The sequence below is a fragment of the Dreissena polymorpha genome, chromosome 1 (assembly GCF_020536995.1).
Source record: "Dreissena polymorpha isolate Duluth1 chromosome 1, UMN_Dpol_1.0, whole genome shotgun sequence".
NCBI lineage: Eukaryota > Metazoa > Mollusca > Bivalvia > Myida > Dreissenidae > Dreissena > Dreissena polymorpha.
Genome location: NC_068355.1, coordinates 86,869,617 through 86,894,081, shown reverse-complemented (window position 1 = coordinate 86,894,081; position 24,465 = coordinate 86,869,617). Strand labels below are relative to the sequence as shown.

Below are 24,465 nucleotides of genomic sequence, written 5' to 3'. Positions count from 1 at the left end.
ATGATCAATCAAATTCTGCATTAAACGGCATATTTTATCCCACCTTATTTTATCCCTGACCGAACCTCTTGGTCAGTTGGTAGCGCGCTGGACTAATTATCCGAGGATCACAGGCTGGATCCACGGCCCGATCAGATAACTTGTTTGGGGACTGGTTGTCACGTAATCGTTTATAGTTCATGGACGACACATAGTTATAACAATGTTCATTACTTTTAAATTACTGGTGTTTAGCCTATCATTCGATATCTCGTCATGCGCGTATTGCCATGTTGACGAGATTTGCATTAAATACCATTTTCCTGGGTCACGCATGGGACAAGTCCGTCCCTCTCTATTTATGTTAATATTTCTCTGCATAATGTGGGATAAAATATTCAACAATACCATATATCAGTTTCTAATCCAGTTTAATGTCTGACATAACTAATATTTTCAGTTGTACAAATACGTTGTGATTGCTACATGATTGTGTCTTTTTCCATCTGTTCACCTCTAGATCTAAATGCTAACTGACTATTTCCCTCTAACATTTGCTTCGTGAAACTCAGTTATGAATCCCATTGGTCAGTGGTCAGTGTTCTGTGCGTGATTATTGCTGATTGGCTAGATTACTAAAGATACGGAATCAATGAAACCCTGTGAACGGGATAAACAAACCACCCAAATATTTACAAGCTTGACCAATACAAACATACCGGCCTTGTGTCAACTACTATTCTTTAATCTCTCCCTCATCGATAAGCTTATTTGTACATATGTGCACTTTGTGACTGTCATGTTTCAATAAAGTAATCGCAAAATATTCCACCTACAAATTGGTCGAGCAAAAGTGTGTATACAGATAAAGCTTAGATCTAGAGGTGTACAGATGGAAAAAGACACAATCATGTAGCAATCACAACGTATTTGTACATATGTGCACTTTGTGACTGTCACGTTTCACTAAAGTAATCCCAAAATATTCCACCTACAAATTCCTACCATAACGTTACATGGTTATGAAATCCGTCTACGGCTACCCCCGTATTTCTGAGTATTTGGCAAAAGTCTATGCATTTTTTTTACTGGCAAACCAGCTATCACAGGAAAATTGTGAGTTGTTAAAATGACAGCCGTGATTTGACTGTAAATCCGTTTCATACAGCGAAGAACCAAACCCAACAAACAACAAACAATTTTATCCCATTTCCCATAGTGCACTGTTGACATTATTGAAAGGGTATGATTTTATCGCGGTGCCCATTCACTACGGGGTGAAAACTGAACAAAGGTGTTCAGTTGTGCATGAATTAAAAATCAATTTCTTTCTTAAAAATCACAAACGGCCAAAGAAAACAATACATAATAACTAGCTTTTTTAGTCAAAAGGAAACCACAGGGTCAAAAAAGTATATATTAGCATATCTCGTATAACATGTTTGAACATTATTGCTGCTACATGGTATCACTTTGTGTTATGGTCATAGACATGTATACATTGTATGTCTTATATTGAATAAAAAAAATAAAATCAAGTACATTGTCAGTGTCTACAGGTGCGTAAGGGGGACAATAACAGCCAAAGGAGTAAGGGTTTAAAAATTATATTTTGGCTGCCTCATGTATATGGGTAGGTAATTAATTTCACTGGATACATTTTCTTCGTAGCACTTCTAAGAGTCTGTTGAGGTTTATATGTGTCTAAAGCAATGGTTACAGCTGAGTCTCGATCGGCGGTCGACAGGAACAATACTATTTTCAGGAGGAGTGATGGCAACTACATGGTGGATAATTTTTATATAGCATTTTGAGACGGGATATTGTTCTGCGTGTTTCAAGTGTGGGCCAATGGAGGGTGTCTATCATATTAGTTACTGAGCTTGTGTTATGATACATGTTTGTCACGAATCTGGCTGCACGTCTTTGTTTATCCGATGTGTTGTTACTTTTGGGTGTAAGACCTAGATAATTGACATGATTTACTTTTCAAAGATGTATGTTTATCAGACATAAGATAGGCCTGAAGACAGTGTCCTGTGGGACTCGGACTTGTACCTTGTCTGACATGATTGCTCAAGTACAACAGTTTTGGTCCTATTTGGATGAAGTCAAATATCCAGATGAAAGCATTTGAATTAATTCCATAGTATGTAAGTGTGTATAAGAGGTGCTGGAGGGCTACCTTATCGAAAGCTTTAGCAAAATCAATAATGATGATGTCAAATGCATGTAAGTGAAATTGGCCTGTAATATATAGTATTATGTATATTTCCTTTGTTATAGATTGGGCATCCATTTGTATTTCCAATCAGTTTGGATTTTGCCCAAGAGACAGAGACTTTTTAAATAGTGAAGTCAGCATTCGGGATATTTCTGTTCCGCATTTCTTTAATGTCTGCAGTGTATTTTATCTGGACATGAGACTTTGTGGATTTTAAGGTTTTGTAATAGTTTGTTATTCCATTTTCTGTTATATTGATGCTTGGCACGAATGGATGAGGGCTGGGGCCTTTGTCATGAAAAGCATCAGATGTTATTGGTTAAAAGGAATCTCATCTTGGAATTATCTTATGAGGTTTTGTTTTGTGGTTTCGATTTAAGGAGACCATTTGCAAGTTATGGTCTGGCTTTCAGTTTTTTTAGTCTTGATATAAGAGAATAGTTGTTGTTTTTTATTTAAGAGTGTTCTGGGTTATCTTTTTTCTGAAATCGGAATGTCAAAGATACTGTTTTCAATGTACAGTCGAAACCCGATGGCTCGAATTTCCGGTTGGCTCGAACTCTAGTCAAAGCACCGATTTTTTATTACTATATATTCATATAAAATTTTGTCGGATGGCGGATTCGCGAGGCTCGAATTATCGGATGGCTCGAACTGTTTTCACAATCTACACGCAGAGTTGTCGTTCCTTGCTATCACATACAACTCTGCGAAAGGCTCAGCACGCCATTTTGTCTATAAAATAGTTAAAACCGAACAAACGCATTCAGTGTATATTTGATTGGATATTTAAGATCGCATACATTTAATTAAGAAATATGACTTTTTTAATGTACGATAAATCGTGCAAAAACTTGCGAGTTTTAATGCAACTCTTTGAAACTATTTTATTGCCAATTTACGCAGATGGAATCATTGCACGCACTTTATAAATGTAAACAATCGAACATAATGTTTATTGAGTGACGTTAGGAATTGCTTCGACGTGTGTATGTATGTTAGTTTCTTAACATCAAAAAAACATATCAATTTTATAATAATGAATTAAGACTGATATAAGATATCATGGTATAAGATGGTTTTCTTTAATGCAGTGAATGCAATGTAACCGTCGTGCAAGAGATTGTTTAGTATACTGTAACCTCAATGATGAACGCTTGGTATGATCATGACATGAATGAGACGCTTTCATAACAATAGTCCGTTCTGAGCCCAACACAGTATACACTTATTTCATGGATGCGCGGTACACAGTCAACACTGTTTCCCAAGGTATCAGGGATGACTTTGGTACTGTTGCCCGAGGCCGATAGGCCGAGGGCAACAGTTCCAAATGTCAGCCCTGATACCGAGGGACAACAGTTTTGACTGTTCACCAAGCATTCATGAAATAAGTGTTTTATTACCTGATCGAATTTCCAACATAGAAATAAAAGCAAACTAAATTTTTATTTACACACAACAGTAATCGATAAAATAAATAATTTTGACTGATTAACTGTAAAATGACGTCATTTTTTCGACGAAATGACGTCATTATTCCAGCGGGCAACAGTTCAAACTGTTGACCGGTCAACAGTTCGATATTCACCGGTAACAGTTTAAAACATTGCAAATTTCTTTTTTTACGAGGAAATAGCATTTATATAAGACATCAGGTAATAAAGGTGAATGTAATGTAACCGTCGTGCAAGAGATTGCTGTTTTCACAGTCCCGTTGACAATCCTGTTAATCGATTAGGACCCGCTTGATTAAAGGCACTCAATATTTGATTTAATTAACACCAGTTGCAAACATGTCATGGACTTAATCGTTAATTGATTTGAGTAAGAGATGACATTTCGTATTAATGTAATCAGAAATTATCTCGAGTAGAGAGAAAACTCACAGCATGTTCAATCTCAACTGTATGATGTGATAGAAAGCTTCGTTTCTCGACGACAGCCAAGGAACGCAACACAGACTGACATAATGTTATTATTAAATTATAAATATATTAATAAATGTAGAACTGTTTCATATGTTAATGATGTGCGTTTAGTGCTTAGGCATGTTTTGTTTCTTAGTGCTATGTGTTACCAGAAAATGTGCTACGTTAAAACGCGTTGATATAATTTACTATATGTTATGTATTTGATTCTATGTGTTGCTGTTTTGGTAAATACAAGTATTATGTATATATTTGGTTCTTATTAATTAAAAGCAGAAAGTAGTATGAAATGGTACGGAATTTAAGCAATATTTATACTCTTCAACTAAAGGTGAAAATGTACTGTTAACTTGTTCATAAACAAAAGTTTATTAGAAATCGGATGGCTCGAATTCCGGATGGCTCGAACTTTTGTTGCCGGTCCCGACGAGTTCGAGCCATCGGATTTCGACTATATAACCAATGTGCTTGGCGCTGCTATTTTTTTGTTGCTTCTAAGTGTCTGTAGGTGATTGATTTTTAAGTTTTGTTGTTGAATATAAGATATTTGTGAGTTTATGTGGTAACCATAACGGACATCTACATCTGTATCTGCATAGATTCGTCATACTGTCAGAAATTGAAATTCTATTATGGTGCACGAGGAGCGTAAAAAAGTAGGAGCGATATGAAGTGAGAAAATTAGGGCTTCCTATCGGCATAAACCGTAAATGTTACACGTTAGAAATTAGTGATAGAAACAGCTAATTAATATTCGCACCATCTGGTCGAGACCAAATCGGCTACCGTGGCAGCGCCAGAGCCGTAGCCCCACCGAAAAAGCTATAGTCATTTATTTGACTGGTACTTAATATATCTGGTAAAGGAGTCCCCTTAAAAAGTTCAGGTTGGCTAGCTCACTGTTGAAGGATGCCGAAGAATGAGTTTCAGCAAAAGTGGCAGGTTATGCGTTACATTATAGGATTCTACGAGGAAATCAGCTGTAATCTGTTAATAAATAGTGTAGCAGGAATCTAATACTGTTGGAATACCGGGGCACAGCCATTGTTAGTTTCAGATATGTTACTGGATAATGTTAACAAGGGGTTTCATTCTTTTGAAAACACGGAGCGCTTATGGTTTGATTGGCATGTTTAAAGAGTTCCCCATTCAAATGAGAGGAGCTGGTGTTGTGGCGCCGGTTTGTTGCCTAGCGTACGGCTCTTCAATGCACCATCTCCTTTATCAATGTATAATTTGGGCTTTAATAACGGTATTGACGTATTCTTTCTGAGTTGCGCGAAGATGATATAAATTTAAACTATATGATGCGATATCTAAAAAAAATCAATAAAGACAAGATGTATGTGATACTCGCTTTAGTTTCATTTGATTGTGCCTCACACATTACGGTCCTGGTGTTCTGGTCTATCTATAACCATTGGGTAGTTTAATTGATAATTAAATTGGAATGTTTTATCTTTAATGCTGCCTAATTGAATGAGGTTAAGTGTTTTATGAATACAAGTGAGCCGAGTGTAAAGTCCTTTAAACCGGTTTATATTCCAAATGCTTTGTATGCACCGTTACTAAGGCGTTGGTCCTAGTTTTCTTTTTGAGTGTGTGTGTTATTTAACATGTGTGTCTACTTAATTTGTAATATATATCGTTGTTTGGCAATCACTTGTCACAAATAAAGGATCGCAGTGTATTATTAGGTTTTTTCCTGATGGTGCAGCTCAGGGTTTACTTTGTGCATATTCTGATAGGGGCTCTCCACTGTTCAGCGATATTCCAGGAAAGGATCGTTTAAGCGAGGTGTCGGCCCTTTGTTTTGAGTCTCTGCTGGTATTTTTAGAATTGTGTCTCAGGAAGACTTTTTAGTAACCTTTTCTCATACAATGTGAGATTTAAAACTTCGGTTGTTTTTTTCCATTTCTTAGTTGGTAACCTTTATTTATGTATGTTGATTGCAGTTGGGCTGAGTTATTCTTATATGAAGCGCACTACTCTTTCGTGAATGAAACTTGTATGCTCTTTTCGCTTCCCATTTCGCTATTTTGTCCACATTTTCGTATTGGATCTGTTTGTCGTGGTAAGACCTTATCTGGTGGAAGAATATACAGTTTCACAGTTGAACGACATTAATGTGTCGATGCTCGTAATAAAGGAATACTGACAGCGCATAGTTTTCGCTGAATGTTGGTCCTTTTTTCGTTTGTCTAATCCCTCATTGTAAAGTATTGTAGAAATATTCTATGTCCAAACATGAGTGGAATGGGCACCAGTGTCTATGATACATTATGTTTATCAATTAGTAAGAAAACTTATGCATCAGGGTCAGAGGCTGAGTTTCGCAGCTCCTCTTTGCCCGGAAACGTTGTTGCAGGATAATTGTTCGCTACATTTAGTACAACACTCATTGATTTGTGCTGAGCTGCTTTCCGCAGAGTGTATTCCCGTCTATGCATTCAACTTTGTCAAATGTTAGTCCTCAGAGGTTGTAAGTAGTACATTTATTTTAAGTTTTAAGTTGACGGAATATTTTTTACATTCTTTCTTATCCCTTATTTTTCGACAATATTCTGTGGATATCGCGGTAATTTGTTTCATGGATGGACTAAATTTCTTTGTATACCATGGTTTACTATGGTAAGAAAATTACTCTTAACGACAATACGCTTTAAATTCTAAACACTGACGCTGATAACGTAAATACTTACAATGGGATTAACTGGGTTTCACACCTTAAATCCATTTTATAAGACCAGGATTAAGGATGTTCATAAGTTAATCAATTTTACATGTTTATTTACTCAGAGTCAATGCAGCAATGATATTAGGTATTTTCCAACAATACAGGTGTTATTATATAAACAATTCTAGTCGTATTGAATCGTATTGTTTATTCAACCACTAGTTTGAATCAGAAAAAATCCTGTCTGTTATAAGAGACTAACAATGATTAATCTAATTAATAAATGAATCAAAACCCTCAATGCACTGCGGTTGTTAGCTAGTGTGTGAAAAGCGGGCACTATTCGTCGGTCAGTATCCGTTTCGGCCCGTTTTTCTTTCTGTCTATCGGTAGATTGATAAGCCTATAGACCATCTAGTTTCAAACGCTATCTATGGAAGGCTTTGGGGTTCGTGCATGCATCGATTTCTTCGGGTTGCTTAAAAGAAAATGAAGATTCTGATTAAAATCGATGACAATATGTTCGCTGGTTACTCGGGTATGAATTTGAGATCAAAAGGTCAAGAGTCAAAGTCTTCAGAATTTATCTTGAAAACAATCTCTCACAATATGTATAAAGAAAGTTTCATCTGAGGAACATTTCAATAAGTTTGCTGGTTAATATTGAGTCAAGGAAGACTCTTATCGATGTTGAGATCAATATCAATTCAGTATAATGTTGTTCCTTCAATGCAAAGAATTGATGCGCAAAACTGCAACATATATAGGTAACTAAAAATATTCACTTTGTACAAGCGATGTAAATTTAAAAACTTCAAATGGAATATGAACAAATTGTTTTACAGAACAGAAATGTCGGTCCTTAAAAATATAACGATAAACAACTGGCACTTACATGTAATAGGTCTTTAACATAAATGCTGGTTAAAGATTGCAGTATCCAACTTTACTGAAAGTGTTGTTTTAAACCCCATTTTAAAACAATATAATAGTCACAAAACATTTTTTTAAACATTTAAATTAGCTCACATTATATTAAAAATGTATGTACCGAATGAGTTTGATACAGTTATCGCATATTTCAGATAACACAGTTTTGCGAATGAAAATGTCCATTTATGATATTCATTTCGATTGTTGAGACAAATTTAAAAGGGACTTATTCACTCTTGGGCAAAAGGGTAATGTACTATAGGTCATGGATTCAATAAAAAATGTATGCATTATATTAAAAAAAGCAGAGTAATTCCTGACTTCACTTCTGTATATTAGATCAATTAAAAAATGCCCTCTCAATACAAAAAAATGCTGATGATGCGTGTTAGCATTTCCTTTTTTACGTCCTGGTTCGAACCGCAGAACAGGCATATTTTGTTTTCTTTTTAATTACACTAATTTAAAACTATTTAAAGACAACAGTTTTATTAGTAAATTCAGATGACATTGGTTTGATTATAAATGCAAGATGGAACAATCAACCACCAATTCAACTCATATGCGGCAATCAAAAACGGAAACGCGAATCACCTAGTGATTTTTTTATTCAACATGTGTTCTCCGTTTAATTCGCCTGTTACCTGTTAGCTAGAATAACGGATACCGTGTGGAAATGAAGAGTAGATTCATGGTTATAATCTGGTACACTGGAAAAAACGCTGTATGAATTTATCAACTTTATCAAATTGGTATTGATTGGTCGGAATATTTCAACCCTGTACCTCGACAGTACGTTGATGAATGGAATTTTGATGATTCAAAATAGATGAGTGGATAAATGATTTACTACGTAAACAATTAAATGCATTGAAAAGTGAACACATAAATAAATTGATGAATTGATAAGTAAATCAAGGATAGAATAAACTTAAAACTGATTGCATGCAATTAATTGGCTAATGATTGGGTGAATGGGTGAAAAAATAAGATTGAATGAATAAGTGTGGAAGTTAGTGTAAGAATGTAAACGGCAGATAGGACATATATCATCTTGCACGTGTTCCCCACGGGATAGTGTTATCTGGAATCTGAACTATTCATATTATGACGTTCCGCTTTTCCCAGTTTTAGGAGTAAATATTTATTTCCGAGTACACATGTCGATGATTACGTTTGATTCAATCTGATTTATTTCATTTTCAGTGGGAAACCCCAGGAGCGTGACCCAATCCATACGACTTTATTTTTCGACAGTAATTTACGATCATATTTTAAGCATTTCTCGTATACTAATAATAATGTTTGTCCAGTCATACAAAGGAAAGCGGTAAAATCAAAATTAAATTGAAAGGGCAATGTTTGAATTGGATGCAAGGTTGACATTATTCCCTCTATTGTTCCGCGAATCATGTATAATTTTTAATAGGAACAGAACTATATAATCTTGAAATTATATTTTAAAATAGGCCCGGTCCTTCACAGTAAAAAAATACAGAGGAGAAAGTAGTACGGATGTTTATAAATATCAAGTTCGGCTTATTCCGTTTGTTTCCGAAAACTAGGAAAAAAGTTGACATGATCTATAGTCTGTTTCTAAAAATATTACAGTGTATTCCGTCATTATTTCTGCGCCTCTATATACACTCCGTTATTTGGTCCGCTCGTTCATTATACTTGACAATGCTAATATTTGTAATTTAAAATCTTTAAGACACGTGTTGTCGTGTTTCCATCTAAAATACAACTGCATGTCAGTGAAAATAATATGATCTTACCTAAAAATGAAACCCTAAATTAAACCTTGACTGAAACCATTTAACTGTGAACTGCGGTTTACACCCATAACGCAGTGTGGTGTATTTACTGCATGCTCCGTCGAAGCTCATAAGCCATATACAAGCCTGAGATTGTTTGGTCCGCGCTTCGGGTAATTCTGCAGCAAGCGGAACAAAAGAGTTCTGCGTCTCTATATATACTCAGGTCATTTGGTTCGCTCATTCAAAATACTTGAATCTGCTATTATTTCATTTTAAAATTCTTAAGACATTCCCCCCCCCCAAAAAAAAAAGCCAATCCCCAGTTTAAAAAATATACCCCCCCCCCCCCCCCAAGAAACCTTCTTTCCGAAAATTTCCTCTCCTTGCATGATGAACAAATGTTCGCTCTCCCGTTATATATTCTCCATTTATTTGTTTTGGAACAAACGAGTTCTGCGCCTCTATATATACTCCCGTTATTTGGTCCGCTCATTCATAATACTTGAAAATGTTAATAATTTTATTTTTAAATCTTTAAGACAATCCCCTACCCCCCCCCCCAAAAAAAAATACCAAGCCCCAGTTTATAAAAAATCTACCCCCCCCCCCCCCCCAAAAAAAAAGAAACCCTCTTTCCGGAAAGTTGTTCCGGAACAAAAGAGTTCTGCGCCTCTACATATACTCCTGTTATTTGGTCCGCTCGTTCATTATACTTGAAAATGCTAATATTTGTAATTTAAAATCTATAAGACACTTCCCCATCCCAAAAAAATAACTAAATAAATACCAAGCCCCAGTTTTTAACCCCCTACCCCCCCCCCCCCCCTAAGAAATCCTCTTTCCGTAAAGTTCCTCTCCGTGCATGATGAATAAATGTTGGATGTAAAAGCATCGCGCTCACTATATATATACTCCCGTTATTTGTTCCGGACAAAAGAGTCTGCACCTCTATACTACATTCTGATTATTTGATATACAATGAAATGCTAATATTTTCATTTTGCCCGGGACAAATAACGGGAGTATATTAGAATACAACTTTTTTTCTCAAAAATATGTTCACTTACGAAATAAACTGCATATCTGAAGGAAATGATGATACAGAATAGATCTATACTATCGTAATAACCATAATACTGTATTTAAACGCCAACGAAAATAGGACAGAGAAAATATTATATGCTCACGCGAGAGGAAATTCAACATACTATATAGTTACCAAAGAAGAATCAAAGATAGTTTGGTCCGCGAAACAAAAGAGGGGATAATGCCCATTCGAACCATCATGATATTTTTTCAACCAAAGCTGATCACTTATTTTTATTAATCGTATTTGCTCTAAGGAAAAAAATATTTTTTATTGATGACCGATGCTTACACACACGCGTATACTTTGAGATAAGAACTCATTAACTTATCCGATAGAGGGCGATGTAAATGATTTTGATTGGTCGTTGATATTGCTTTTCCTTATATGGTCAATGACGTCACGTCTGCGTTCGCCATCTTGTGCTTTGCGATATTGATGACAAAAGACGGTATGTCGAGTTTAAATGGACGGCAAATATTGACAGATGTGCACTTCTTGGTAAGATTGTTAACTTTTCAACCATCTATATACCTTGTTCAACATTGTGCACAGCATTTTCAAGTAAAGATTCAACGACTGTTAGTGTTATCCTACCGCAACCCAAATTCGACGACACCTAAATTCGACGATGTTCTATTTGTATTGATTAAATGGATGATTATAGTCTTGGAATCATTTCAAAGTAATACAGCCGAGTTAAAAAATATTATTTTGTGCTATTAAACATTTCGTTATTCTTTCATTATTTGCTAAATATTGCATCATGTAGCCGTTACTTCGTCGAATTTGGGTCACACTGGGATAAATTATTATTGAAATGCTGCAAGTTCAATGAGTTAGGTCTTTGTCAAAACCAGTTAGAAGTTAGTTGATAAATTGACACAGAAAAAATACTATGCTGGGTTGTTAACATATCTGTTAGTTAAGCCATAAAGGATATGTTGGGAAACACAGCTCTAAGAGAAGCCAAAGCACACACATCATATGAGAAACTGCTATATAAGATTGTAGTTTCAATCATCCAACTCCTAGTTGCAATAATCCAACTCCCAGCTTTGAACCTCGGGTCGCTGGGAGTTGCAACTGATTACAGCATATTTCATGTCAAGTCTGATTTGATTTTTCTACCGCCTGGAATCCATGCAGTACTTAAATAATAATATTAGCAACATAAACTATTTTTTGGCATAAATGAGCACAAACAGATCAAATATATCACTAATGTGCAAATTAAAATAAATTAAATGATGTGGTGTGCTCGCATAATAATAATATTAAAAGGGCCTTTTCACAGATTTTTGCATGTTTCCGAAAAAGCCAAGTATTCCGAATTCGAAAATACGATTATCTCCGGATTCCCCTGCAAAATAGATCTCTTGTCTTATCAACCAATCGCAAAGCACCGACTTTCTTCAGAACATCTGTAAGATAGATCGAATTGTCAATGTAAAACTTCGGCTTTTGGTTTGATATATAAACATTTTTTATCAACATTTTGTTTTGAGCATGTATCCACAAACAACACACAACTTGATATCCATGGTAACAAGTATTGTGTTTGTTACGCTGTTTTAGGTTGATTGAATTGGATTTTATTGACAAACTTGAGACTTATTTTTTTTACATTGAATTTGGTTTAATCAAGAAGAACTTTGAGCTGTACGTATGTACCAATAAAAGCTCAGGGCATTCAAGTCCCACGAGTCGCTGGGAGTTTCAATAGGTTTTTTTCATGTTTACTCGTCTCCTGGAATACAGATGGCACTTTAATTGGTAATATGAGCAACATAAACTTTTGCGTAGCATAAATGAGCACAAACAAATATTAAATATACCCTTAATGCGCAAATGAAAACAACCAATCATCATACATCATCCCAAACTTCTGTTAGATAGATTGAATTTTTAATTCAAAACTTTTTCTTTTGGTTTGATATTGATCAGTTTTTATGCCCCAAGCAGGGTGGCATATAGCAGTTGAACTGTCTGTCTGTGTGTCCGTCAGAAAACTTTAACATTGGCCATAACTTTTGCAATATTGAATATCGCAACTTGATATTTGGCATGCATGTGCATCTCATGGAGCTGTACATTTTGAGTGATGAAATGTCAAGGTCATCCTTCAAGGTCAAAGGTCAAAAAACAAAATCCAAGGGAAGTAACGAGCTTTAAAGGGAGATAATGTATATTTTATATCATTTGGCAGGTACAGATCATTTTCACAAAGGGAGTAATATTTTTTAAAGGATATAATCTAAAACAAATTTTAAGGTCAAGGTCATCCTTCAAGGTCAAAAGTCAAAAATACAATCCAATGGAAATAATAAGTTATAAAATGGAGATAATTTCTAAACCTGCCAAATGATATATATATTTATTTTTTTTTCAAAGCGGCGCAATAGTGGGTATTGTGTTTCTGACAAACACATCTCTTGTTTAGAAAGTTGTTGTTGTGAGCATTTCTTCACAAAAGACACGCAAATTGATGTCCATAGTAACAAGCATTGTGTTTGTTACGATGTATTAGGTTGATTTAACTCAATACTATAGACGTACATGAGATGATGATTCTGGTTTTGTTGGAAATAAAGTTGATGGCGATGTAGCGACACAGAGAACTATCAGAAAATTACTCGAGGACTTTATGATGAATGACTTGCCAGTGCTTTCCACAGGATTTTTGTCAGGCGCCCTGGGGCTGATAGGGGTGACTCCCGACGTTGATTTTTTAAAATTTAACATGTCAATTCACGTTCTGTGGTTCGTTATAACTCAAAGAAAAACAGCGTCAAAAGACGTCATTAGGTGCACTATGACTCTTCAAGAAAATCCCCCAGTCATTTAAAAATATATATAATTTTTATACGCCCGTATAAAATACGGGACGTATTATGTGAAACCCCTTGGCGGGCGGCGGGCGGAAGGCATCACTTTGTCCGGACTCTAATTCAAATTGTATTCATCCGATCTTCACCAAACTTGGTCAGCAGTTGCATCTAGTTGATATCTAGGCCAAGTTCGAATATGGGTCATGCCGGGTCAAAAACTAGGTCATAGGGTCAATAAGTGCATTTTCAAAGGGGCCACTTTGTCCGGACTCTATTTCAAATTGTATTCATCCGATCTTCACCAAACTTGGTCAGCAGTTGCATCTAGTTGATATCTAGGCCAAGTTCGAATATGGGTCATGCCGGGTCAAAAACTAGGTCATAGGGTCAATAAGTGCATTTTCAAAGGGGCCACTTTGTCCGGACTCTATTTCAAATTGTATTCATCCGATCTTCACCAAACTTGGTCAGCAGTTGCATCTAGTTGATATATAGGCCAAGTTCGAATATGGGTCATGCCGGGTCAAAAACTAGGTCATAGGGTCAATTAGTGCATTTTCAACGGCGCCACTTTGTCCGGACTCTAATTCAAATTGTATTCATCCGATCTTCACCAAATTTGGTCAGAAGTTGTGTCTAGATGATATGTAGGTCAAGTTCAAATATGGGTCATGCCGTGTCAAAAACTAGGTCACGAGGTTACTTAGTGCATTTCAAGCATTTAGCATGGTGTCCGCTCTCTAATTGAAGTAGTTTTCATCTGATCTTCACCTAATTTGGTCAGAAGTTGTGTCTAGATGATATGTAGGTCAAGTTCGAACATGGGTCATGCCGGGTCAAAAACGAGGTCACATAGTGCATTTCAAGCATTAAGCATGTTGTCCGCTCTTTAATTGAAGTAGTTTTCATCTGATCTTCACCAAATTTAGTCAGATGTTACATCTAAGTGATATCTAGGTCAAGTTCAAATATGGGTCATGCCGGGTCAATAACTAGGTCTTGAGGACACTTTCAAGCATTGAGCATGGTGTCCAAAACCTTCGAACGGGCGTATCTTGTGACAGTTTGGCACTCTTGTTTATATTGTTTAATTGTTTTAAAACTTTCCTGCACAGATATTAAAATCCTGACTCGAACGATTCGCCAATACATCCGTTTCAACCCGACTCTATTACTGTATACTAAACTACTTTTCAAGTTTCTATTTATAAACTGATAATCCCGTTTATTCCGTTTTTATCAATCACTTTCTGGTAAATATTTACGATAAAAGCTCTCAATTTTTTCTTTTACACATACCTTGACATTTTTCTATAGCATCAAATAAATTTTAAGTGACTATTTATAGATTCTCTGAACATGCGCCAATCCCCTAACGTGTTGTGTGCTTGTTAAAACGCTCAATACACGCACGCTTTCTATGCAAATGACGTGACGTTGTACATGCTGCATAATTTTCGCACTCTTTTTAATTGAGATAAAGATTCGACACAAAATAAATTTGCACTGCTAATTTGAAGCAAGAATATTTTAACGTTGCCGCAACATTTACATTCGGAAGTGTGTTTCTGATTAAAAACGCATTAAAATTGGCTTACGGGAATGGGTTTTGGACTACACATTTAATTATTCCCATTTTAGATTTCAACAAATATTAACAGTTGCGTTATGAATTCAACAATAATTTGTTTAAATACTTTACGAGTCGAATAAATGTTTTGACGGAATTATGCATGAAATTCACGTTGTTCACAAGGATTACGGCCGGTTGCCATCATCAGTCTTATAAGTATCGATTATCGGACGAAACATTTAGAAGTGTTTGAATTAATTCAAAGAAAATTTGTTTAAGCGCATTACGTGTCCAATAAATGTCAGCAAAAACGAGGTGAATCAGTTCTATAAATGGACATGATGAAATATACATGTACTGGAATTAAATTGTTATGTAACCGGGAGTTATTTGCACAACTTACTCGCTATAAGTTATTGATTGTTTTCCACTTGCAGTTAATTTCACATATTAATTATGAGTCGTAGGTAACACTTGTTTACAGTTACATATATATTTTATTTATATTACGTAAATGGTACAATTTCTTGCTAATCAAGCTGCGATAAACTCTTTCGTGCCCGACGTCAATAAAAAATAATGGTCCATAGTTACCCCGCCCTCATAAGCATTCGCGTAACCGATTGGACGATGAACATCACAGTTTGACGACTGGAAAGTTACCTGATACATTCTTGTCAGCATTTAAATTACTGTGTAATGTGGCTCGAATAATCGATACGTGCGTCTTATCAGTGGATTATCCATTACCCCATGTGGTGTTAATGGCGATTACTTGTGAAAGTAGGTACCGAGTGCTCTTTGAAACAGGGAATATTGATACACTGATAGCGAAACCTAGATTTTTTTTGATGATCTCCACTTTCTTTTACTGAAAAATACACTTATCGGAAAATTTCAAGCGTCCCGGGGACTCTGATTTCGAAATTCAAGCGCCCCGGCGAGGGATCGTTAAATGGCCTGTGGAAAGCCCTGCTTGCGCACCTGCAAAGTTTCCACTCACTGACTCGGGTATTCTTGCTTTTCTAATTTAATAATTATTTCAATCTAAGCACTATTGATTTATTTCTTAAAATTTGACCCAGCATGTGTAGAAATATAACAAGATCAGGGATCATATTTTTTTTGGTTTTGTCGGTCCTAGACCGATTGGGGTCATGAAAGACCGATTGAAAATCCCAAACAGTCGGTCCAATTCTGTTTGCTATTAAAATTCCCATGTCATGAAATCGATTGCACAGTGTACATGCTAACACACCCTAATGACATTCTTATCTCGATTAGGTGTGAAAACCATTCGCTGCAGTTTCTAAACCGGTCTGGACCAGTTTATTGCACGTCAGACCAAGAATCAAAAACTTGTGAACAGCGGATTAAAAACGCATCCAAAAAGACGCGTCTGAATGCACGCGCTGTACCTTAACAAAACATGCAGATACATTTTCCACCAGCGTAATAATCCGGTAAAAATGAAGTTGCAAATCTGATCGACAGAACAGCCGAAAGTTATTTTTATGGGTGGAACTTCACATAAAATAGTACATAAGAAAAATAATATATATTGAATAAATCTTTAGTAAAACTGTGTTAGAATCGAAATAATTCGTGTACTTTATACTTTGTTGTTTAATAACTCACAACCGGAAAATTAGATGTGTGGTTTCAAATGCTTCGCTCTAGTGATTAAATCCCTACGCATCTAAACTATCGGACGTGGGTTATTTGACAAAAATTTATTTCTTAATTATTTGGTTTGTCGTTGTCAGTAGCCAACCTACGCACAGACATTTGTTTAGTTCAGTGAAGTTTGTAAGATATTATCGAGTCGACAACAATTTAAAACATCGGTATAGACTTACACAGATTAATAATATTGACAACGATGAAAAAAGTCTGATAAAACAGCACACGAAACAACAATGAAATACCAAATGATAAAACCAGTTGAGAAAACTCGTTACGTTTAACAAAAATGCCTAAGGGAATTTTACTTGTACATGTATTATACCACCTTCATGAATGGCAAAATCAATGGTATATATTTTAACGTAATTTGTCATGATTTCGGATACATATTTTCGGATACTTTTCCCCATTTATATCCGGACCGATTGATGTTGCGGGAAAATATGATCCCTGAACAAGATATATACATTTCCAGAAAGGAAATTCATTTCTGCGATAAAAATCACTGCAAAATTGATGAAGTAATGGCTTTTCAAACGATGCACCCTGTTTTTGGGTGATTTTGAGTTGAATGCCTTGTCATATATATATATTTGATAGTGAAATATTTATTTTCAGAAAAGTTGATTTTCCGTTATAATATGATTATTTATCATTCAAAATGATGTTTTCACTAATAAATAGCATAGCCACATGCCAACCACCTGTGACTTAAAGCCAGGGGTTTTTCAGCTCTGTCTGCGCCTCCGGGAAACGGAGGCATTTCCAAAGCAAATGGACCCGTTCCCAATCAAATTATGATTGCATTTTTCCCAATTCCAAAAAATAAAATCTTCCAATATTGTAAAAAGTAAACATAATTTATATTGAAAGAGTGACTTCCCTTCATTCGCGACGTAATAAAACATTTAGTGACACAGATTTTTTGGTGTATTTGCCGGATGCATTTACTCTCAGCGATGACGTTTGAACTGTTCCGCATTATACAAAAGAGTATATAGAGCCGCACAATACACATTCTATACCATATCTGAGACGCTTATTTTCAATCATGGCTTCGCACAATAGTAAATATTACATTTAAAAAACACGAAAAATAGACGCTAAAAGATGTGTAACGATATCATCGATGTTTTCGAAACGCTCAGAATCTTCCGAAATTACTGCTGCGAGTAACCCTGAACAGACAGGCTCGGACGATACGCAGCAAAATGTAACAGCAACAGAAGTAATGCCAGGGCCGTCAATCACAAAATCGGCAACTGAATGCTCAGAGCCTTGTAAGAAAGTTGTAGTTCAATCGTCATTTAATACATTAAAGTATGAAATGAAATACCCATGGCTCTATTTAAGCTCGGCCAAAAATGTTGCTGTAACATGTGTTTGGGCAGTGTGTTTTGCTTTGCATGTGTTTATAAAGAAAATTGTTAAACCACAGACTTATTTAAGCATGATTAATTCAATTTTTTTTCCCCAAAAATGAGCCGTTTCACGAAACAAAAATTCCCAAAACGGGCAATTGTGACGATAAAAAATTCCCAATTTGGTCAGACTCCTTTTCCCAAAGTAGGCAGAAAAACCCCTGAAAGCATTGCCCCAGATAATTATTTGGGAAATAGGGTTTTCACCCATCAATTTTAAAATAGGGTGATTTCATTCTTGATATAGGGTGAAGTGAGTTATAAAAATGCCAGGGCCCTCAATCCATTTTAGGAAAAGCGGGTCCCTACACTCATAAGGGGAAATTTTCGCGGCGTTTCCCTTTTTTGGGATTTTTATGTCCCCCCCTATGGGGGACATATTGTTTTTGGCCTGTCTGTTGGTTGGTTGGTCTGTTGGTCTGTTTGCGCCAACTTTAACATTTACAATAACTTTTGCAATATTGAAGATAGCAACTTTATATTTGGCATGCATATGTATCTCATGGAGCTGCACATTTTGAGTGGTGAAAGCTCAAGGTCAAGGTCATCCTTCAAGGTCAAAGGTCAAATATATGGGTCAAAATCACTAATTTAATGTCCACTTTTGCAGTATTTCAATATTCAAGATAGCAACTTGATATTTTTGGCATGCATGCGTATCTCATGGTGCTGCACATTTTGAGTGGTGAAAGGTCAAGGTCATCCTTCAAGGTCAGAGGTCAAATATGTGGCCAAAATCGCTCATTTTATGAGTACTTTTGCAATATTGAAGATAGCAACTTGATTTTTGGCATGCATGTGTATCTCATGGAGCTGCACATTTTGAGTGGTGAAAGGTCAAGGTCAATCTTCAGGGTCAGAGGTCAAATATATGTGGCCCAAATCGCTTATTTTATGAATACTTTTGCAATATTGAAGATAGCAACTTGATATTTGGCATGCATGTGTATCTCATGGAGCTGCACATTTTGAGTGGTGAAAGGTCAAGGTCATCCTTCAAGGTCAAATATATGGGTCAAAATTGCTTATGTAATGTCACTTCTGCAATATTGAAGCTAGCAATTTTATATTCGAAATGCATGTGTATCTCATGGAGCTGCACATTTTGAGTGGTGATGGGTCAAGGTCAAGGTCATCCTTCAAGGTCAAACGTCATATAGGGGGACATTGTGTTTCACAAACGCAGCTTGTTTTACTTACTCTCTCATTATTACATTTGTACATGTATGCACTATATTCATTTCTTTTTCATGAGTAAGTATGTTTAACAAGAGTAAATTGAAATAGAATTGAGATATAATAATCATGAGACACATCTTTAAAAAAAAAAAAAAAAATCAGGGGGAATTTTTGCCCCCAAAAGGGGAAAAAAGTATACTTTTCAGGTGGGGGACTGCGGCCGAAATTCGGCTGCAGATTTGATAGATTGAGGGCCCTGAATGCATACCTTAAAATAATTGCTGCTTTACTTCTGTTGAAGGTGCATACTTGTATTGATTCAAAAAAACTGAAAACTATCTAATTAACTTTAAAAAATAGGGATGGCAACGAAAACTGACTTTGGTATTTGAATATTCGGTCATTCTTCCTAAAGGATATTCTGATATTTGGTCAACATCTGTTGGAAAAAATCAACAAAATCAATTTTCTTTACCGCAGTGTCCGACAAATCCGGAGCCCGGGGGCTACCGAAATTTTTCATTGGGCTACTGAAATTTTCCAGCTGACGCCCGCCGGGCTACTATAAATCTATAAGAGCGGTAGCCCGGTTTATTGACAGACATACGTAGAATAAACACGCTGGCCATGTGTTTGTACATTGTGTATTGCTTATAATCCGATAACAAAGTGCAATCAATTATCTAATCAGTCACCGATCACTTGCGGTAATGTCGTAAACAGTAACAGTGTATTTTAATCATCCAATCAGAATCAACATTTGTCGTCTGCTAATAATATAATGAGAGCCGGTTGGATAGTTGGCGCACATGATGCAACATCATTTCGCAGTTTGGAATTCTTAGTTAACCGCAACAATGAGTAATAGCGGCAATGTTTTTGATGTCGTTAAATATCCAAGGACGCCGAACATTAAATAAATTAAAACAATAGCGGACTCTTCAAAACGGTAACAAAACTGAAAATGAATATTAATAACAGCGTTGTGAACGCGGTTAACACCTGCTAATTAGTTTGCATAGTCAATCAATAATTGGATTAATCGATTGTTAATCAATAATCCCATATATGCCCGATTTATATTTTTTAAACCAAATTATGGGTGGGTAATATAGACGATAAGAGTCATAAATACAAACGTTTGAAATTTTCTTAATTGTCAAATAAATTTCGGCATATGGTTCTATTTAAAGATATGATGAAATAAGCTACCAATCAGGACCGTTGTAATGCAACATGCGTAAATCACCTGCCACGGTTTGCACGCGTTGTGTACAGCTATTCAAGGTTACAAAATTCTACATTTAATAAATGAATTTCTTTGTCCAGATAAAAAGCACGCGAAAATTGGCGTGGATGTATTTATTTGTAAATAAAAATTTCGTAGCGGGTACAACATTGAGATCATTAAATTTCCATTAAAAGTTTCGTTGTGAATTTCAACTAAAGTACCGGGGTATCTCGTGAATTATTTGGCATTGACATTTCCTCTTAATAAAATATAATGTTAACACGCTGTATCGTTACTGTTACGCTGTATCAGTTCCTTCATTATGGAAACAATTATTGTATTGTATACTGACTGCACACAAGTGTCGTAACATAGGGATACAATACATAAATTCGGACAGTACTTAAAGTCAGACACATGTAAATAAATGATTTAATACTCTTGATTTCTTGAAACTGGGTATTTGTTGTTAAAAAGGGCAATTGCATTGATTAAAATAACACCATACGAGTCAATCGTATTGATCATCTAAACGCTTTATTTACCTTTCTGACTTAACGTGCTGTCCGAATTTAAGTACACATACATGTGCACATACATGTAATATCTACATGTGGTATATGATTTTATTTGGTACATTTACATTTAAGTACACGGTGCCTGTACGGTAACATTAATTTACGATATTGACTGTGTACATCAGACTACTTGCTGTATTATGTATATGTTACGTATGTATACATATTATGTAAATGTAAATGAAGAAATAAAATAGATGAAAACCTGCCTCTTATCATTTTGTAGGAAAATTTATTGGCTACCAAATATTTTTATTGGTAGCCCATGCAGTGGGCTACCTGAAAAAGAAGAAATTTGTCGGACACTTACCGTACAATTACTCCGTGAATTCTACTTTTGTTTTTTACTGGAAGTTAACCCGAAGTGTCTTAATATTGACACAGCGTTGCCGTCGCTAATTCGAAGTTGATTTTGTTGATTATTTTTTATTAGATGTTGATCAGTTGAAAACAAGAGTAAATTTATGTCAAACATCATTGTTTATCGGTCAGCACTTAAATTGTTTGATATTCAAAATTGGTTTTTTGCCATTTTTTAGCCTCGGATCGTATAATACACAGTAAACCGCGTAATAGTATCTTTGGACTAGATTGGGCCGTGAAATACAACAGCATTTGGGTTTTAATTCAATACGATGCATCCATCAAGATCAATTAGCAACCCTTATCATAAAAACCATGGTGTGAATGCCTGATAAAATCAATAATTGGCCGATAAGTCGCTATTAAGATGTCAAGTGTCCACTCAAGTGGAAGAAATGGTTTGTTAATTTGAGGCAATAAAGAGATTAGGGATGTTTAATGAAAGCCAGAGGGAGCTTGAATAGCTAATTGTCACCTACCGGTTTCACCGGGGGACTTATGGTTTTCACTCTGTGTCCGTCAGTCTGTCACACTTTTCTGGATCCTGCGATAACTTAAAAAGTTCTTAATATTTTTTCATGAAACTTGAAAAATGGATAGATGGCAATATGGACATTATGCACGTCATTTCATTTTTTCCTATGTCAAAAATTGTGGTTATTATGGCAACAAATAGACTAGAAATACTGCTGAAAATGGTGTGGTTTTTTTTTGGATCCTGCGATAACTTTAAAAGTTCTTCATATTTTTTCATGAAACTTGAAACATGGATAGATGGCAATATGGACATTATGCACTTAATTTCATTTTGTTCCTACGTCAAAAATTCTGGTTGCTATGGCAACAAATAGACTAGAAATACTGCTGAAAATGGTGTGTTTTTTTCTGGATCCTGCGATAACTTTAAAAGTTCTTAATATTTTTTCATGAAACTTGAAACATGGATAGATGGCAATATGGACATTATGCATGTCATTTCATTTTTTTTCTACGTCAAAAACAAATATAAAAAAAATTAAAAAACATTCTGACAATAGTGGAGCCGGTTACATAATGTGACATATATATTGCTTGGCAATAGTCTTGTTTTATTTTGAACTTATAGTCTAGAGAGTATGTTGTTTTTTACAAACATTTGGACTAATTGTCTCATATTGGGACGTTGGATACGCATTTACTAAATTTAATTAGAGCAATTAACATATTCGATTGGATAACACGATCTACATCAATCAAAAATCTTTTGCATAAGTTCTTATTTGTTTTGTTTACACCAAGTCGGGTTTTTCTTTACTCATTTAATCTTTGATCATTTAAAATGTAATTCGAGTCATTATATCAAGTAAGGGTCGGTGTTTTAATTGCTGACGCGATTTGCACCTATCATAATTTTGACACAAAGTGACTGTCTTTGGTCAAAAAAAGTTTCCTAAAGGTAGGCAATTAGCGGGATTTATGACAGGTATACTGTCATCACCATAGCGACACATTATGGCGCCTACCAGAATAAACACTCTGAAACGAGGAACAACTTTTTTTAGCAATGTTTGAAGCAAATTTCACGAATACAAAGTCTTTGAAATTACTCGATTTTTATGCCCCCCTTCGAAGAAGAGGGGGTATATTGTTTTGCTCATGTCGGTCCGTATGTCCGTCCAGCCACCCACCAGATGGTTTCCAGATGATAACTTAAGAATGCTTAGGCCTAGGATCATGAAACTTTATAGGTACATTGATCATGACTCGCAGATGACCCCTATTGATTTTGAGGTCACTAGGTCAAGGGTCAAGGTCACGGTGACCCTAAATAGTAAAATGGTTTCCGGATGATAACTCAAGAACGCTTATGCCTAGGATCATGAAACTTCATAGGTACATTGATCATGACTCGCAGATGACCCCTATTGATTTTCTAGTCACTAGGTCAAGGTCACAGTGACCCGAAATAGTAAAATTGTTTCCGGATGATAACTCAAGAACGCTTATGCCAAGGATCATGAAACTTCAAAGATACATTGATCATGACTCGCAGATGACCCCAATTGATTTTCAGGTCACTAGGTCAAAGGTCAAGGTCACGGTGACCTGAATAGTAAAATGGTTTCCGGATGATAACTCAAGAACGCTTATGCCTAGGATCATGAAACTTCATAGTTACATTGATCATGACTCGCAGATGACCCCTATTGATTTTGAGGTCACTAGGTCAAGGGTCAAGGTCACGGTGACCCGAAATAGTAAAATGGTTTCCGGATGATAACTCAAGAACGCTTATGCCTAGGATCATGAAACTTCATAGGTACATTGATCATGACTCGCAGATGACCCCTATTGATTTTCTGGTCACTAGGTCAAGGTCACAGTGACCCGAAATAGTAAAATTGTTTCCGGATGATAACTCAAGAACGCTTATGCCAAGGATCATGAAACTTCAAAGATACATTGATCATGACTCGCAGATGACCCCAATTGATTTTCAGGTCACTAGGTCAAAGGTCAAGGTCACGGTGACCCGAATAGTAAAATGGTTTCCGGATGATAACTCAAGAACTCTTATGCCTAGGATCATGAAACTTCATAGGTACATTGATCATGACTCGCAGATGACCCCTATTAATTTTCAGGTCTAAGGTCAAGGTCACAGTGACCCGAAATAGTAAAATGGTTTCCGAATGATAACTCAAGAACTCTTATGCCTAGGTTCATGAAACTTCATAGGTACATTGATCATGACTCGCAGATGACCCCTAATGATTTTCAGGTCACTAAGTCAAAGGTCACGGTGACTCAACTTAGAAAAATGGTTTCTGGATGATAACTCAAGAACGCTTACGCCTAGGATCATGAAATTCATAGGTACATCAACCCATGCGAAAGACAAAAAAATCTTACAGGACATGAGGTCCTATAACTTTTAAAATTTACAGGACCTCACCAGATTTTACCGGACCTTGTTCTTCTTTAACCAAATACCAGAGAATACCTTTAATAGAGTTTATTTGTATCATTATT

General features: G+C 35.9%; 1 protein-coding gene across 1 annotated transcript in view; it reads left to right on the top strand.

Annotated features, from left to right (window-relative positions):
- The first annotated feature begins 10,980 nt into the window (after positions 1-10,980).
- The window catches only part of LOC127839073 (uncharacterized), a 64,190-nt gene continuing 50,705 nt past the window's right edge, over positions 10,981-24,465 (top strand). The window contains exon 1 of the mRNA XM_052367247.1: positions 10,981-11,092. The gene's annotated coding sequence lies outside the window, so the exon portion shown is untranslated. The remainder of the gene's footprint in view (positions 11,093-24,465) is intronic.